We start from the raw sequence: 16,484 nt of genomic DNA, 5'->3' as shown, positions 1-16,484 counted from the left end.
ACAAATGGGAAACCATATATCACTTGCCAAAGTAAGAGTGGTGTTAATCTTGGAGATCTGGGGAGAAGGCAGGTTCAAAGACCATGGGCCCTGAGTTATTTGTTTTGGAGGAACTGGGCTGAATTTGACCTGCTGGTACCTCAACCGTGGCCTTCTTCCTGTAGGGTCAGAAGGTGACCGTAGCTGTAGAGATGTCAATAATAAAGTGAACATACCTAGCCTCCAGCTATTGTGAAAATTTAAGCATAAAACTCGAGTATTTACAATCTGTTTTAGGGACCACACGTAGCTGCAGTATGTGGATGTTGAGTTCTATGTGATAGCAAGGTTTTATCATAGAAACTTTAACATTTTGAATCAATTTCTTTTTAGCATCACCAATCTATAAGGAATCTCATACCATGCATTATAAGCTATTACAAGAACTGAGGGGGACATCCAAAAAGGTTTAGTCTGAATCAGTAAATCATATTCCTTCAAAAGTATATGCTGGATGAAAGTTTGTGTATCCCAACCCACAAGTGCCTGTATGACTCACACATGGCATTTGAAATAGGAAAATTAAAAAAATATATTTTTTAAATTAAGGATTGATAAGTGCCTTCCTAATTTAATTTAATAAAAACCTAGAATATACAAAAGACAAGCATCTGACATAGTCGTCACCTTGCATCCGAGACCGTGATAGGGTGTCCCATTTTAATTGTAAACATATTGATCTGATCATCAAAATGTTGAGTCTTAATGACCACTGTGTTAAACCAAACTCACCACCACAATATTTTTGCCATGAAGCACTGTTTTTCTTTGCCAATCAATTTCCTAGGATTGCTGCGTGGGATTATCTTGGAGGCTTCTCCCCCTGCTCTTGAGCATCCGCAATGTCTTCCTTATTTTGTCTTCCTCCTGTGTATTTAGGTTTGTTGTTTTTTTAGTGATATTTCTCTTTCAGAGGGTTAACTTGTTTTGTCTAGCTGGTCTGGCAAACCTTAAACACCACCCAGGTCTCAGCGGTGTCCTGGAATACAACATATGTGTCACTGGGCAACTAGAGGCATGAGGCAAGGCTCGTAAGACCACACAACTGTTAAACCTGTCCTCCATGCAATTTGAGAGAATTATACGTATGCAATCAGGTCAAGAGAGGCTGTCTCTGTTTAAATTATCCCCATCCTGGCGCACTGGAACACAGGAAGATTCTTCATGCTGTGTATTTTTGGAGGAAGTTCTGTTAGAATGTTAGAGATTACTGAACCTTGGTTAACAACCACAGGGTTCAATCAAACTAAATAAATGCAAGGGAGCGATCCTGAAAAAAACAAAGAAATGTCTGGTGACTAATTTCCTCACTAGAAAAAAAAGGGTAAATTACACTGGAGGTCCTAACTCCCCAAGAGGTAAGAGAGAGAGAGAGAGAGAGAGAGAGAGACAGAGAGAGAGAGAGACAGAGAGAGAGAGAGAGAGAGAGACAGAGAGAGAGTGAGAGAGAGAGAGAGAGAGAGAGACAGAGAGAGAGAGAGAGACAGAGAGAGAGAGAGAGGAAAAAGGTCCAGTTGGTTTTGGACATTGCAGAATAACTAGGTATGTGGGGCTATTGGATATCACTAACAACCCTCCAAAAAACAGAATTGTACAAATTCAATTAATGGGCAGATTTACCGTTTATATGAACGTTCTGAATCATTTGACCCAAGTTCTTGGACATTAAAGTTGATGTTGTGTAGTACAACGCCACGTATATGAAGTGAGAGAGAGCATATTCACATTTTCCCTCCCTAAATGTGTTCATTCCTGCTTTCTAAATAAGCATGTATCTTGAGTTCACAGGCAGCCAGAACACACTGTATCACGTCATCTTCACAGCAGACAGTAGAATTGAACCCATTGAGGAGAAGAAGGTCCAGTTTCTACGTATCTCAATGGGAGGACTTCATATCAAAATTGCTGCACGTTTGAGGAGATTAATGAAGACATGTCTTTGAACCAGCTAATGCTTTTCAGTCCTAGACATGTTACACAGTTTAGATTGTTTTATTGTTCAACCTTAGTCCTTTATGTATATATATACATATATGTGTATATATATATATATATATAGAGAGAGAGAGAGAGAGAGAGAGAGAGTGTGAGAGAGAGAGAGAGAGAGAGAGATAGATAGATAGATAGATAGATAGATAGATAGATAGATAGATAGATAGATAGATAGATAGATAGATAGATAGATAGATAGATAGATAGATAGATAGATAGCACTGAGAATTGTACTGAGAATTTAGACATATATTATGCCAATGTTCTTTTTTTCCTCTTTTTTTTTCAATAATTGTTTCCATACTCTTGGCTCTTTTGGTTAATATTGGCCTGTGTTGTTTATTGCTTTAGAAGTTAGAGAAAATATTCCTTGGTATGAAAACAGCGCCTGTTGGTCCGGATTCAGATTCTGCTGTGGTTTAGGACTATTTGACAAAATGCAGGTTTATGTCAGAAGAGCACAGGTTGCGTGGGGACAGCGTCGGCCATGTTGTTTTTTCCCCTGCAGCTGCCATAGCTTGGCCAGAACAGCCAATGGTGCTGGCTGTCACATTAGGGCTGCAGAAGCACAGCCAATGGTATTTGCTGTCACATTATGGGATCAGAAGCACAGCCAATGGTGCTGGCTGTCACATTAGGGCTGCAGAAGCACGGCCAATGGTCTTTGCTCTCACATTATGGGAACAGAAGTACAGCCAATAGTGTTTGCTCTCACATTGGATTGCTCTAAAACGGCTTTCCCTACATTTATGAATTCTTCCCAAAATGCTGATGTGCCAAGAACCACGGCGACCAAACTCTGGTTTCTAGCATCAATCAAGGCTCATGAACAAACAAAGTTATTTGCATTCATGAAGGAGGATGGAAAATGTATGCAGTGGTCAATTTCAAAGGATTCATCAAGCCTAAAAAAGACAGAGTATTGTTTGCCTTTCTCTGTACAAAGACACTCTGCACGATATCCTTTCGTTCTTCCAGCTTCCAACCTCCATTTTATGAAATAATAACACTGCAATTCATCTGTGCCCCAAACTGTTCCAAATGTTATAAAAATGTGAGACTTTCCCCCTGGTTTCACACTTTGTCTCTGATGGAAAAGTTTAAGAGAGGAAAGGGCCACCCGGGATTAACTCATACACACACACACACACACACACACACACACACACACACACACACACACACATCTCTTACTTTACCTGGCGCCACAGGAGTCATGTACTGCCTTCGTGGTGATTATACTTTATGTAGGTTTACTACAGAGCTCTCTTAGTGTTGTTAGCTATTATTGAGTATGGGTATGTTTCTCTCATTAGACAGCTTGGTATCATTATTTTGAATTGAATGCTTTTGGCCAGAGATCTAGGACAGTCACGAGTGTGAAGTCTGTGAGACTGAGAGAGAGAGGGAGAGAGAGAGAGAGAGAGAGAGAGAGAGAGAAAGCGTGCGTGCGTGCGTGCGTGCGTGAGACACAGAACCAATTTCCTCAATACATCAAACCTTGCCCTCCTCATGACACTGGACAGTTGATGGGCGGAGACCCGGGTCTGATTGAGGGGTCCACTGCCTCCCACATGGGGACAGCAGGAAGGAAACATTGGCGCTGAGGAAGACAGCGCAGCTCTGCCGGAGTTCTGGAGCAGACTCAACCATGGACCTCCACAGAGGTCATGGCTTATGTGGGAACATGTCCACCAGCAGTCCATTCCAATACATGGAAAATCAAAGCAGCCTCCAGTCTAGGTCCTCTATCCCCCAACAGAGCTCAGAGCCGTATGCTGCATCCTGGCCTTCGCTCAAAACACCACTGATTGTTTCCATGGTCAAAAGAATTACATTGCAGGGAGCGTGACTTTTTTTTAAAGTTTTTTTTTTAAACATTTGTTTCTTTGGTAACTGTAAGACTAAGGATAGGCAGACATGCATCAATGAATATGAGTACTTGGTTTTGAGGCAGTGTTAGCTACCCATAAGATCCACCGCCCTAATGTAATTTTTAAAAGTCAGTAATCAATAATATTATTGACTCATTGCCATTTTATGCTGAGTTGTTGAGTGTTATTTTCAAGTAGTAGAATCCCTGTATTTAAGTCGAAAGTTAAGACAAAGCAAGAACCACATACAAGCACCTTACTGGCTAATGCTAGACTATGTTAACAAGAGAAAACCCAGAGGCACCCTGCAGTGCTCTTGTGGTTGCCCACCCCCCCCCCCCTTCATCAACTTGAGTCTGTTCTGGAGGTTGGCACCAGTCTCCTTGTGAAAAGAAACTGGGCATTTTGTTCAGACAAAGCCTAATGTTTCACTGTGCACATGAAGCTGCATGGAAAGAGGCCTAGAAGTACCTATGAATAATGTGTGTTGTTGTATCACATGGTTGAAAGCCTACATTCCTCTCTTCAACATTGAGGTGACTTCCTCTTTTTTACTGCCAAAAATCCTCCAAAGAGTATGTTGGTGCAAATGTCAACCCGTACCCCTTGACACCAATTCATAAAGGTTAATTGACAATGAAAATACCTGGAAAGAAACCCTTCTTTATAAAAACGAAATTAAACCTAAATAATGGAGGATTTGAAAATCATGGTATGCCACAAAGAAAATACACCAGCATTCAGATGAACAGGGATACTTTATACGCTGAATGGGTTGTGTCTTTATGGGGACGTTGGCGAGATTCTGGGTTTGTAGAGTTGGGTCTAGAGGTGGGTTTGTAGAGTTGGGTCTAGAGGTGGGTTTGTAGAGTTGGGTCTAGAGGTGGGTTTGTAGAGTTGGGTCTAGAGGTGGGTTTGTAGAGTTGGGTCTTGGCACCAACTCAGTTTAATGGATGTAGTTTATAGAACACGTTGTGCTTTTTAGGCCTGTTTCTCAACCCTGAGACCTGTGAACTGATAGAGAGGCTGTACATCACTGCTCATGGAGCCATCCTCTAACCCAAACACATCTGTTTCCTAACGAAAGTTGTCCTCAAAGGAGGAAGACAAAGACTGTGGAATGTTGCTTCTTGGCAGACATATGTAGAACCATTTGTATTTACAGTTTGTATTCACATACATGCAGCTTACAAGACAGGCAATGATGAACCTCCCGGCCTCCCAAGTGTTTCAGGCTTTGAGCGTCCGGTCAGTCTTCGAGGGTCCGGTCGGTCTTCGAGGGTCCGGTCAGTCTTCGAGGGTCCGGTCGGTCTTCGAGGGTCCGGTCAGTCTTCGAGGGTCCGGTCAGTCTTCGAGGGTCCGGTCAGTCTTTGAGGGTCCGGTCAGTCTTCGAGGGTCCGGTCAGTCTTCGAGGGTCCGGTCAGTCTTCGAGGGTCCGGTGGGTCTTTGATGGCCCAGCTTACATCTGCACCCTCAACCTGTGGTGACAGGACCAGACTAGAACGCCACCTTGTCTCACCCAAACCCAGAGACATCCAGACTGTCTGCTACAAGGCTTTGTTCAGGTCATTACAAGAGGTGATTCACGGAACCAGTCCAGGCAGGGTTAAGATGGGCAGCTTATAGAAAGCAACATCTGCATCTGCGTTGTCTCATGTTTTTTCCCCCCTGTCTTTTGTAATCTTGGTCGCCACTCGGTTGGAGCATCTTTTCCACCCAGACAGCTGGGCTGAGTTACACACTGCCTGATGATGAGGCCGAACCAGGAGACACAGATGGTTCAATTCTCCTGTCCCCCATATATGTGACACACACAGACACAGACACATTCACACACACACACACACACACACACACACACACACACACACACACACACACATTACACATGCATGGAAAGGCTAATGTGCTCTCAACCCTCTGTTTAACAACATGCATATTTTTCATATTGTTACTATGGTCACTGTGCCACGCACCATATTCAAGTCCCTAATTAGTTTATTCAAAACATATTTCTTGGAACACGCGTGAGGGCATGAAAGCGGGGTCTTGGAGAACCTTTATTTCTCAGACAAAATGTTGACAATTAAAAAAATAAAAAGCACTCGGGCCGTCATGCGCAGATCATATCCAGCAGCGGGTAGCTCAACTTTTCCGATTGTTTTGCAAATGTTTTAGGCTTTGTTGTCATCCCTAATTTTGGCAAAAGGGGCGGCTGTATTGTGGCGGCGGAGGAGCCGGTCACTGGGCTGGTGGAGGCCTCTCCCCCGCTGGGGAGCAGACTACTGTTTGGGAGTCTAGCAGAGCGAGGAGGAGGTGGGAGGCTTCCACAGAGATGAGTCCGCTGACAGCACCAGACAGGTGGGAAACTATGCAATAACACGACACTGGGGTTTGGGGAGAGGGTGTAGTGTGTCTGTGTATGTGTGTGTGTGTGTGTGTGTGTGTGTGTGGGGGGGAGGTTTGGGGAGAGGGTGTAGTGTGTGTGTGTATGTGTGTGTGTGTGTGTGTGTGTGTGTGTGTGTGTGTGTACCTGTGAGTATGTGTCCTAACTTACCCCACCGCTTTCATCTGCGCACCCCACTGCTGAAGAATCTCCGTCAGTCCAAAGGGTTCATATTCTCCTTCCACTGCTTAGCTACAGCATGACCTCAACAGGCTGTCCCTTGTGCATATAAAGCTAACGAGATAATTACTACAGGCACTGTTTATTCATGTGCAGAGAAGTAAGTTAGTGCTACGTTTTAACATGCACTGAAAGAAAACGAAAGCAAACCGTGGCTTTTTTAAAAATCTGCAACCTCTACTTTACAAATGTGTCAAGATGTCCAAATAGAATGTGGATTTATAGGAGCAGATAAAGGAGATCCATGGGGTTATCTCAAAACTCACCAGACATTCCAGTTCAGTGAACAGTATGGAGCGAAGCCCACTAATTGAAGACACATTTGAGAGATGTCTTAGCGCATGCCGAACACTTCCACACACACAGCAATACTAGTGCAAGAGGGACCTCTACTGGTTGACTGAAATGCCATTGAAGAGGTCTTCCAAAATGGAACACTTGCCGTGGAAATATTGAAGTAGCTTTTTGTAACTCAGTATCACCTTTCCCTAAAACCAGGACGTAGCCTTGTGTCAACCTGCTGCCCTTCACACAACCTGACCATGACCTCTTACTAAACGTATGCCTGTTACTCTGTGTTTGAGAATACCATGTCCATAAATGCTATGCAAAGCCTATGGACATGTTTCCCCCTTGAAGCTTTTTGCTCTCAATCTCTTTCCTTCATCGGGGGAGGGGTGGGGCATGCTGGGAAGGAACCTGGATTTAGGGGGCACTGACAGCAGGTCTTTTCTACACAACATGATGGATCTCCCCTCGGAGTGCAGGGGGCGGTAGGGGCGGTAGCTCAACTCATTTTTAATGGCCAAGCAGAAAGAGGGAGGAGGGGAGGGAAGGAGAGAAATGATAAGAAAGACATCCCTCCCCCTCCTCTTAGTGATGGCTGACAGAACCTCCAAACTTCTTTTCCCCAGGATACTTAGCAGGCTTGTCTCTTCATTCCTCTTTTAACGGTGAAAAAAAAAAACTCCATTGGGCGTCAGGAGTTGGAATGCTCATGGAGATGAAAAGAAAAGGAAACACAGCCCGAGTTACACAGCAGAGTAAAAATGGCGCCCCAGAAGCCTGCCCTGGCACAGGGTGGCTGCCTGTTTCAGGCCCGCAAGAGAATGGATCGCAGATGTCTCCTTAACTGGAGGAGGAAATGTCTCCAGCACGGTACACCTTGTACGCCGTGTACCGTAGGTGCCAGCCAGATGTCCTCCTGACGTCTAGCTGCTGAGGAGCGATTGTAGGAGACAGCCTTGTGTCTCGTAGAGGTATGTGACGCTTCATTCGTACAATTGCGCTTGTAGACTTGTACGTGAAGTGATGTATCCATTCCCATGTATAGCACAAGACGGAATGATCTATGGTAGAATTCAGGGTCAAAAATTCGAATGAACGATCGAATAGCAATACATGCAGTTGTAACTTTCAACCTATATGATATTGTCCCCAGGGGATCGCAATCTTGGCAAAACAGTCCACCCATTCTCTCGAAAAGTACCGTAATTCAGCAGGAATATTAACCATATAATGACAATGAAATATATTTGGCATAAGATTGTACAATATTCCGTGCCAGGGTAAATACCCTACAGCACTGAAACTACGTTTCTGCATAAAATATGAAGGCCCATCTGTCTCCCAGACACGCTGGTCGGGCTGGAGGTGTTCTGTCTCTGACATACGTCTTACAGTATGTGGCAGTAAAGGGAGTCCTGCTCTCCCCTCCAGCTGATGTGGTAATGAGCCACGCTCTCTGCTTCACCTGTGCACCCTGTGGCCCAGCTGGCCTGGAGCAGCCGTCTGGGGCTAGTCTGCAGCTCCTCCCCCCTGCTGGGGTCAGCCGCTGCTCACCCCGTGGGCTGTAAAGTTAGCTGCTGTCGCACGCCAACGAGGGTTCAGCGCTGTGTCAACACTCTGACACACGCACACACACGCGCACACACACACTCAGAAACAGGCACACGTACATCATGCTCTGGGAGCCCTCTCCCTTTAGTTTGGAGAGGGGCTGTTGAGGCTGGAGGAGAGGCGAGGGGCCCGGGGTTGAGGCTGGAGGAGAGGCCAGGGGCCCGGTGTTGAGGCTGGAGGAGAGGCCAGGGGCCCGGTGTTGAGGCTGGAGGAGAGGCCAGGGGCCCGGTGTTGAGGCTGGAGGAGAGGCCAGGGGCCCGGGGTTGAGGCTGGAGGAGAGGCCAGGGGCCCGGTGTTGAGGCTGGAGGAGAGGCGAGGGGCCCGGGGTTGAGGCTGGAGGAGAGGCGAAGGGCCCGGTGTTGAGGCTGGAGGAGAGGCCAGGGGCCCGGGGTTGAGGACCTGCTCTTCAGGCTATTCAGTTAGGCTTCTGGAGCACAGAAACACTTCTCATTTTCATTAGCGCCCTCCAAAGGGACTTAAACAGACTCTGGACGGACAGGAAGCGAGGGAAGCCTCCTGCCAAAATCGATGACATCCCAACTTCCTGATAAGAGAGGAAAACTGCCATGACTTTGGCCCCCGGAACTGGGGTGATTGAACTGCCCGCTCGTTCTGCCGCACATCCAAGCAAGTATTGTATCCTCACTTGATTTCTCTTTCTCTGAGTGATGTCATTAAGATAAAAATAGCATCTTGTCTCGAGGATGTTCCTGTTGAGGTGTAGTGTACGTGGGTGTAGTGTACTTGGGTGTAGTGTACTTGGGTGTAGTGTACTTGGGTGTAGTGTACGTGGGTGTAGTGTACTTGGGTGTAGTGTACGTGGGTGTAGTGTACTTGGGTGTAGTGTACTTGAGTGTAGTGTACTTGAGTGTAGTGTACTTGGGTGTAGTGTACGTGGGTGTAGTGTACGTGGGTGTAGTGTACTTGGGTGTAGTGTACTTGGGTGTAGTGTACGCGGCTGTCACAGTTTGGCCGCACCGTCACCAAACAGGCCCTGTCCAAATTCCGACACCTAACCCTTGTGTGTGTTTATTCACACCACTATTAAACATTTACATACCGCTGTAAACACTGAGTCAGGGAGAGAAGCGGAGAGGACTGCATCATTTCACTCTGTTTCACATTAGTATGCAGGGAAACAGTTTGTCCTCTCCTCGGAGAGAGACAGAAAGGCCCCAGGACATGCATAGTAATCAATCTGTTCAAACCAAACATCAGCACAGCACACCAAGGGCTTTCGAGTAAACAACTTTCAACTCAGTCAGGGTGAAAACCTCATCTCTTTTTTATCTTTGATTAGCAAGGAAATATTGGTATGAGAGAAGTAAGCCAGTGGTCACATGGTGAAGGTTATGTACACAGGTTGAGTGGTACTTTTTGAAGAGACTCAGAAAGGCCTTCCAAAAATGAACCCTTGGTGCTACTCAAGTCTTATTTACAACAATGACTGAATCCCAAACTTAGCTACTTCAAAATCATACACATGACTTATGCACTGGAATTCGTGCTTGGACAAGCAGGTGATTAGATTAATGTAAAAGCCACACGTATTCAATGCAAGTCTCCGGGTCGCCATTTTAACAAGTCTCACTATTTTAATGGATGTGATGTGTCCTGGTTCTGAATGTATCTAATGTGTTACAGTGTATTTTCCCTGGCTGCTATACATGTGGAATATAAACATGCTATTCTAGTATTACCTATAATTATTCTATTAATAAACTCTATGAGTACTAACTCTGGCAGAGTGAGTTCTGTATGGTTCGGTGCACAGGTATTTATTGTGTGCAAATCCAACTCGTTTCCAGCTGTCACACCTAGTTAATCTTTGGCTACACCTTTGCCATTCAGAACACATGTATAGGTCAGCAGGTTTCACACTGTTGCCGTTGAAATGCCTGGTGGTTCATAGAAATTACCCCAAAATAGAATCTGTCAACAAAACAAACAGCTATTTGCCAGGGCTAGGACTGGGGTTATGGTTGGGGTTAGGTTAGGTTTTAAGGTTAGGGTTATGGTTGGTTATGGTAGTCGTTGTTCATTGTATACCATATGTAGGAGGAATCTCAAAAGCTGAATGAGAGAAGGAGTGGGATTTTAGCTGCACCATAAAAACATGTGCTCTTGTTTTTCCTGAACATTGGGTGGAGATTCATCATGAGGACTGGCAGGGTAACAACACAGCATTCTCAGGTGGGGTTTATATTACCCCTCACTGGTTGATTACAGCTGTCAGTGTCTCTGAAAACAGACTGGGAAACGCAGCCAAAGAGACAAACACTTTCAATGCCGTGACAAAAGATTTGAAAGAAAAGTATGGCACTGTTGTTTATAGTCCTGGTTATTCTCAAAACAGGTACACAATGAAAACAACAACAGAGCCGTGAGGCTACGGTTCAGTACAATACAGTACTTGGGAAGCCAGCCACAAAGCCAGCCAAAAGATAAAAATGCCTTTCTTCAGTTGAAAAAAAAGAGGGAGGGGAAAAAGATGGATTTCAGTCTTGAGACCTCAGGGAGGTTTTTGGTATCCGTCCACAGCGTGCCCCCCCTGAGAATGCAAAAATAAACTAGAGTTCATCTCAGCCAAAGGCAATGAACATAAACCACACACAAAGCCTACACAATTTTACAGTGAGTGAGTGAGAACGCCTTCTGGAAAAATTCTACAGCTGCTCTCTCCCTTTACTTCTATCCCCATACATTCATATAAGTGACGATATTTTTATCTCTTCAAATTTAACAGGAGTTTTGCCTCTAGAATGTGAGTTGTCCGTCAATAAATCACATAAAACCGGTTCTGTGTTTAAATACGGTTGCTTCCTCTATGTCTCCTGCTGTCCCTGCTGCATCACAGTGCTTCCTTTTCCTCACAGCTCTGTAGGGAGTCTCGGTTGTGCATCATCTGCACTCAATCAGAATAATAATCTCCAAATATGCGCTGCAGAGCCAGTCAACAGAGAATGAAGCACATCCCATTGGCAAAAACCTCCTACAATCATGTGTCATCTGTGTAATAGTTGAGAAGAGCGCACCAGTGCTGGGCAGAGGCAGACTGAGCAGGATCCCACACTGGAGTCTCTGTTCAACATTAAGAGTCAGTAAAGGTTCAAACAGCACTCCCCTCATGTCCTGTAGGACTACCGGTGCCAACCCTCAGAGACGGAGGAGTATGGCGGGAATGGGCTACCTACTGTATACAGATGCAAACAAACTTCCTAGTTATCAACATGAGATACAGATTGAACCATTTAGCTTGGACCGATCCAGTCCTTTCCGACTGAAGAACAGCAGAGCCTAAGGGTGAAAGGTCATATGAATATGAATCACCTGCTTGGATGTGAGCTGACTGAAGAGATCCTCATCCAGTCCTCTCCACCCGTCCACCTGGGCCTGCAGCCCGGCCAGCTCACCTGCGTCCCAGGAGGGGACCCTGTCATGTGGGAAGGGGGTTGCTCACTGTATGGAAGGGTTTTTGCGAATGTGGGTCTGTGCCCCCCTGCTGTAATAATGAAATATTACTCCACATGGAGTATCTCTGTACCGACTCTCTGTGTCCTCCAGGGGGAAGCGCTGGGTCTGGTCGGGGCTCACGTTCACCGGGCTCCTCCCAAGTTCCGCTACCTCCTTCTCCAACCTGTTCACCTGCAGAACCAGGGCCTCCTTCTCCTCTGACCGGCAGTCTTTGAACCTGAGAAATATTATCTAGGTTATTTACCATTCCTGCCTGCCTGCCTGCCTGCCTGCCTGCCTGCCTGTATGTATGTATGTATGTATGTATGTATGTATGTATGTATGTATGTATGTGTGTATGTATGTATGTATGTGTGTGTGTATGTATGTATGTATGTATGTATGTATGTATGTATGTATGTATATGTATGTATATGTATGTATGCATGTATGTATGTATGTGTGTATGTGTATTTATGCATGCATGCATGTATGTATGTATGTATGTATGTATGTATGTATGTATGTGTGTATGTATGTATGCATGCATGCATGCATGTATGTATGTATGTATGTATGTATGTATGTATGTATATGTATGTATGCATGTATGTATGTATGTATGTATGTATGTATGTATGCATGCATGCATGCATGTATGTATGTATGTATGTATGTATGTATGTATGTATGTATATGTATGTATGCATGTATGTATGTATGTGTGTATGTGTATTTATGCATGCATGCATGTATGTATGTATGTGCATGTATGTATGTATGTATGTATGCGTGTATGTATGCATGTATGTATGTATGTATGTATGTATGTGTATGTATGCATGCATGTATGTATGTATGTATGTATGTATGTATGCATGTATGTATGTATATGTATGTATGTGTATGTATGTATGTATGTATGTATGTATGTATGTATGTATGTCCACCTGTCAGTCTGTGCCCGTACCCGGTGGTGACAGCAGAGGGAATGTCATGTCATGGTAGCGTACCTCCTGACGCAGCTCATCCAGTGGCGCTGCTGCTCACACAGCCACTCAAACTGTTCAGCCGTCTCCTGCAGCTTCCTCAGACTGCCCTCGTTCTCCTGCTGCAGTTCCTGCACCTTCCTCCGGTGGGCGCTACGCTGCTCCTCCAGCTCCACCGAGCACTGGGAGTAACTCTGCTTGAGCTCCTTCAACTCATAGGTCTTACTGTGAAGCAAAGACAAAGAGGCCTGACTTAAGATGCTTGATAAGAAGAGCTTAACACCTAAAAGCCCATCCAAGTTCAGGAATGTGCTCATCTCAATCCCTTTTCTAGAGGAAAAATATCCATTGTTTTGGGAGGGAATACCTGGCATATGAATTATTGCAATATGCTTTTAGAAACTCCCTCCCATTAATCTTTTACAGGCAAAGATAATTCCAACATGAGAGGTTGTGTTGACCTAATATGAGTCTCTTATCATGTCTCCAGTGGAGTAGCCTACTATTCCTGGAATCACACTGTGATAACATATAGTGACACCTTGCCAACTTTCCTTAACTTTATGTGGGGATTTGAAGTCAGCAAATTACAGAATGGTGAGCATATTTTTGATGACCTAAAATCACAATCCCAAACCACTGTGTTTTTATTCCTTGCTGGAGATCTATTTTCGAAATGGTTGGGGACAGCTTCACTTGGCTCGGTTTGTTGTAGATGATAAGCAAAACTTAGGACTTTCATTAATTTTAATGTTTCTTTGCTTAGCATACGCCCTTATCTGGGCTGACTTTTGATTTTGCATTTGGTTAGTTTTCACAGCTGGGTAGACCATGGGGCACCTAGCTAAATACCCCCCCGCCATTTTAAAACAAATGTCTTCAGATTTCAACATTGGGGGTTACATACACACACACACACACACACACACACACACACACACAAAATAAAAATGGCTACCCTAGCTATTTCCCCCAAAGCTAAAACTAGCAGCAGTTATCTACCTGTGCAGCTGGTGCTGTAGGTCTTCTGTCACTGCGGCTCTTTGAAGGGCCTCGGTGTGCAGCTCCTCCACCAGGCCCTCCAGCTGCACCTCAGAGCTCTGCAGATGCAGCAGGTCTGAGTTCACCTGCTCCAGCTGCAGACCCAGCACAGCAGCATCTCTGGAGTTGTCCTCCACCACCGTGTGGACACGCTGACACAGCACCTCTACCAGGCCCTGGGCCACATACACAGGACGTGCCGAAACAGCAGCAGTGCACGGGAAAGCACATCAAAGGAGTTAACGATACTCATCCAATATGCAAACAGGATCTAACATGCAGACTCACAAGCGCCTCGAAACAAGTTTGCCATAAACCCTTCAGTGAATTCTCAAAGACTACCATGCTTTCGTTAGATTTTTTTCATTGCAGAACATTTTTCATTACTGGGCTGAGTTCAGATGGTATGTTATATCTATTAAAATATTCCTATCCAGCCAGCAGACAGGAGAGTGCAGACAGAAGTCTTATCCAAAACGCCTGTAGATAAAAGTGTCTGGCAAGCCCAAACTTGAAAGTGTGTGCTGAACAGAATAAAGATTTAGGAAAGTGTCATGAGATTTTAGTACTGTACATATTGGCTTATTTACTGTACAATGAAATAGGCGTTTTGCATTGACAGTGAATCAAAACGCTTCACTGGTGAATGGGTGTAAAATCATGCATTAAAAATAATTTAATTGGCCTACAGCGCAATTACATTGTACTTCTATTATTCCAGCATCGCACGTAAAACTTCTGTAATTGTAGTTTTGGAAAGTCAAATAAGTCTTAATGCCAATTCAGGGCAAATGTACATTTCAATGTAAATATTTCTTTACTATCACAGTTGTAAGTGGTACGTAAATACACCATAATTAGCCATTACTTATATTCCATGGGGGAGAAAATAAATGCATCATATTGAGACAGTGGTCAGCCTTGAGGACTCATGGACAACCCTTCTTAAGATGAACAAAATGGCGTCACCTGCTCGCGGTGGATCGTGCTGAGCAGTTGGTTGTGTTTGATCCTCATTTTCATATTAATCTGCTCCTGCTGGCAGAGTTTAGCGGCCACAGCTTCCAGATCATTCTGCAGGGTCCTCTCTCTCTCTCTGGTCATCAGAACCTCCCTCTCCAGCACTGCTATACACCACAGGGGACCATGGCCATGTTAGGCTACTCACTTCAATCTACTTACTACTCATTCACTATACTCATATACCACTAACCTAATTCACTACTATACTCATATACTACTAAACTATTCACTATTCACCCACAGACCACCCCTCAACCACCATAACACAAATGTCTGGTGATAGGGGATTGGAAGAGGGTGTTCAAGTAAAAACATGGAACGTTTTTCCATGTGTGCATTTATCCATTGTAAAGGCAAGCATGAGTGTATGAGCAACCTCCTTTACGCCTTATGATCTCAGTATGGCATTTGGACTTTGAACGGTTTAAAGTTATTAATGAGACATGGATGACTTTGAAACCAAAAATGACTGTTAATGGTCAAGTACAGAGAACCAAAGAAGAGAAAACTGCATGAACTAAACACACAAAAAGGTATGGTCAGCTAGAAATTGCACAATAACATCTTCATAAATAAGACAGATAGATCTACTCAATACAGTTTATATCATAAATTGTGTTCTAGTGGGCCATGACCTACCTTTCTCATGTGCCAGGCGGCAGCACTTGGCTGTCAGGTAGTTGATCTGACTGTTGTCCTCATCCCTCGGTGGTCGGAAAAAAAACCTCCTCATCCCCATCGTCCTTTCACCAGTTCACCGGTTCTTCTCTCACTGGTGCTCACCTGGGCTCCAGCCTCTTTCTTCCATGATCGTCAGAGCGAAAGGGCAGGCCCTATCATCAGACGTGTGATGGTTGAGAGGTGGTCTGTGGGTGAAGCTGCTTACTGTACTGTAAGGCAAAGTGTGGGTGTGTCCAATTAGCATGGAGCTCTGCTAATCTGCCTATGCCTTTTGCACCTCTACAAAGGTAGAGTAAAATAATTGCCCGGGGTAAACATTTATATATTTGACAGCCATCCGTGTTAACATGTTCAATCAATGTGATGATATAGGCCTATGTATATATATATATATATACAGTATATATCATCACATTGATTGAACATGTTAACACACGGATGGCTGTTAGATGGAATACTGAGGATTAACCTATGAATTTGTGTTGGATCCAGTTATATGCAAATCTGAAATGTGTTCCCAGTGAAGCCAATGGGAGATATAGCCGTCAGCCTGTCAGAGACTAGTTGTAGCTAGCAGGCACGTTTAGGTTGGCATCTGAACTACACCCTATATTATGCAACTCAACCTTTTGCCGTAATAGATTACACTATCCTGCTCTGGGGCCCCTGTTCCATCTAGCAGGAAAATGTACAGCTGACCTTAAGACGTGTGTCTACAACTTAATGTGATTCATCATCCTATTCGCATAATGTTTTTGAGGCTACCGTGGGCCCTAAGGCCTTCGTTGAGCTGTAGATTCCTCGCCAGGTGGGGGAGACACACCACAGCTACTGGTCTAGTTAAGTCAAGGTAGGCGTGAATACAAA

Source organism: Borostomias antarcticus (genome assembly GCF_949987555.1).
Source record: "Borostomias antarcticus genome assembly, chromosome: 22".
Lineage (NCBI taxonomy): Eukaryota > Metazoa > Chordata > Actinopteri > Stomiiformes > Stomiidae > Borostomias > Borostomias antarcticus.
This window is presented reverse-complemented; position numbering follows the sequence as displayed.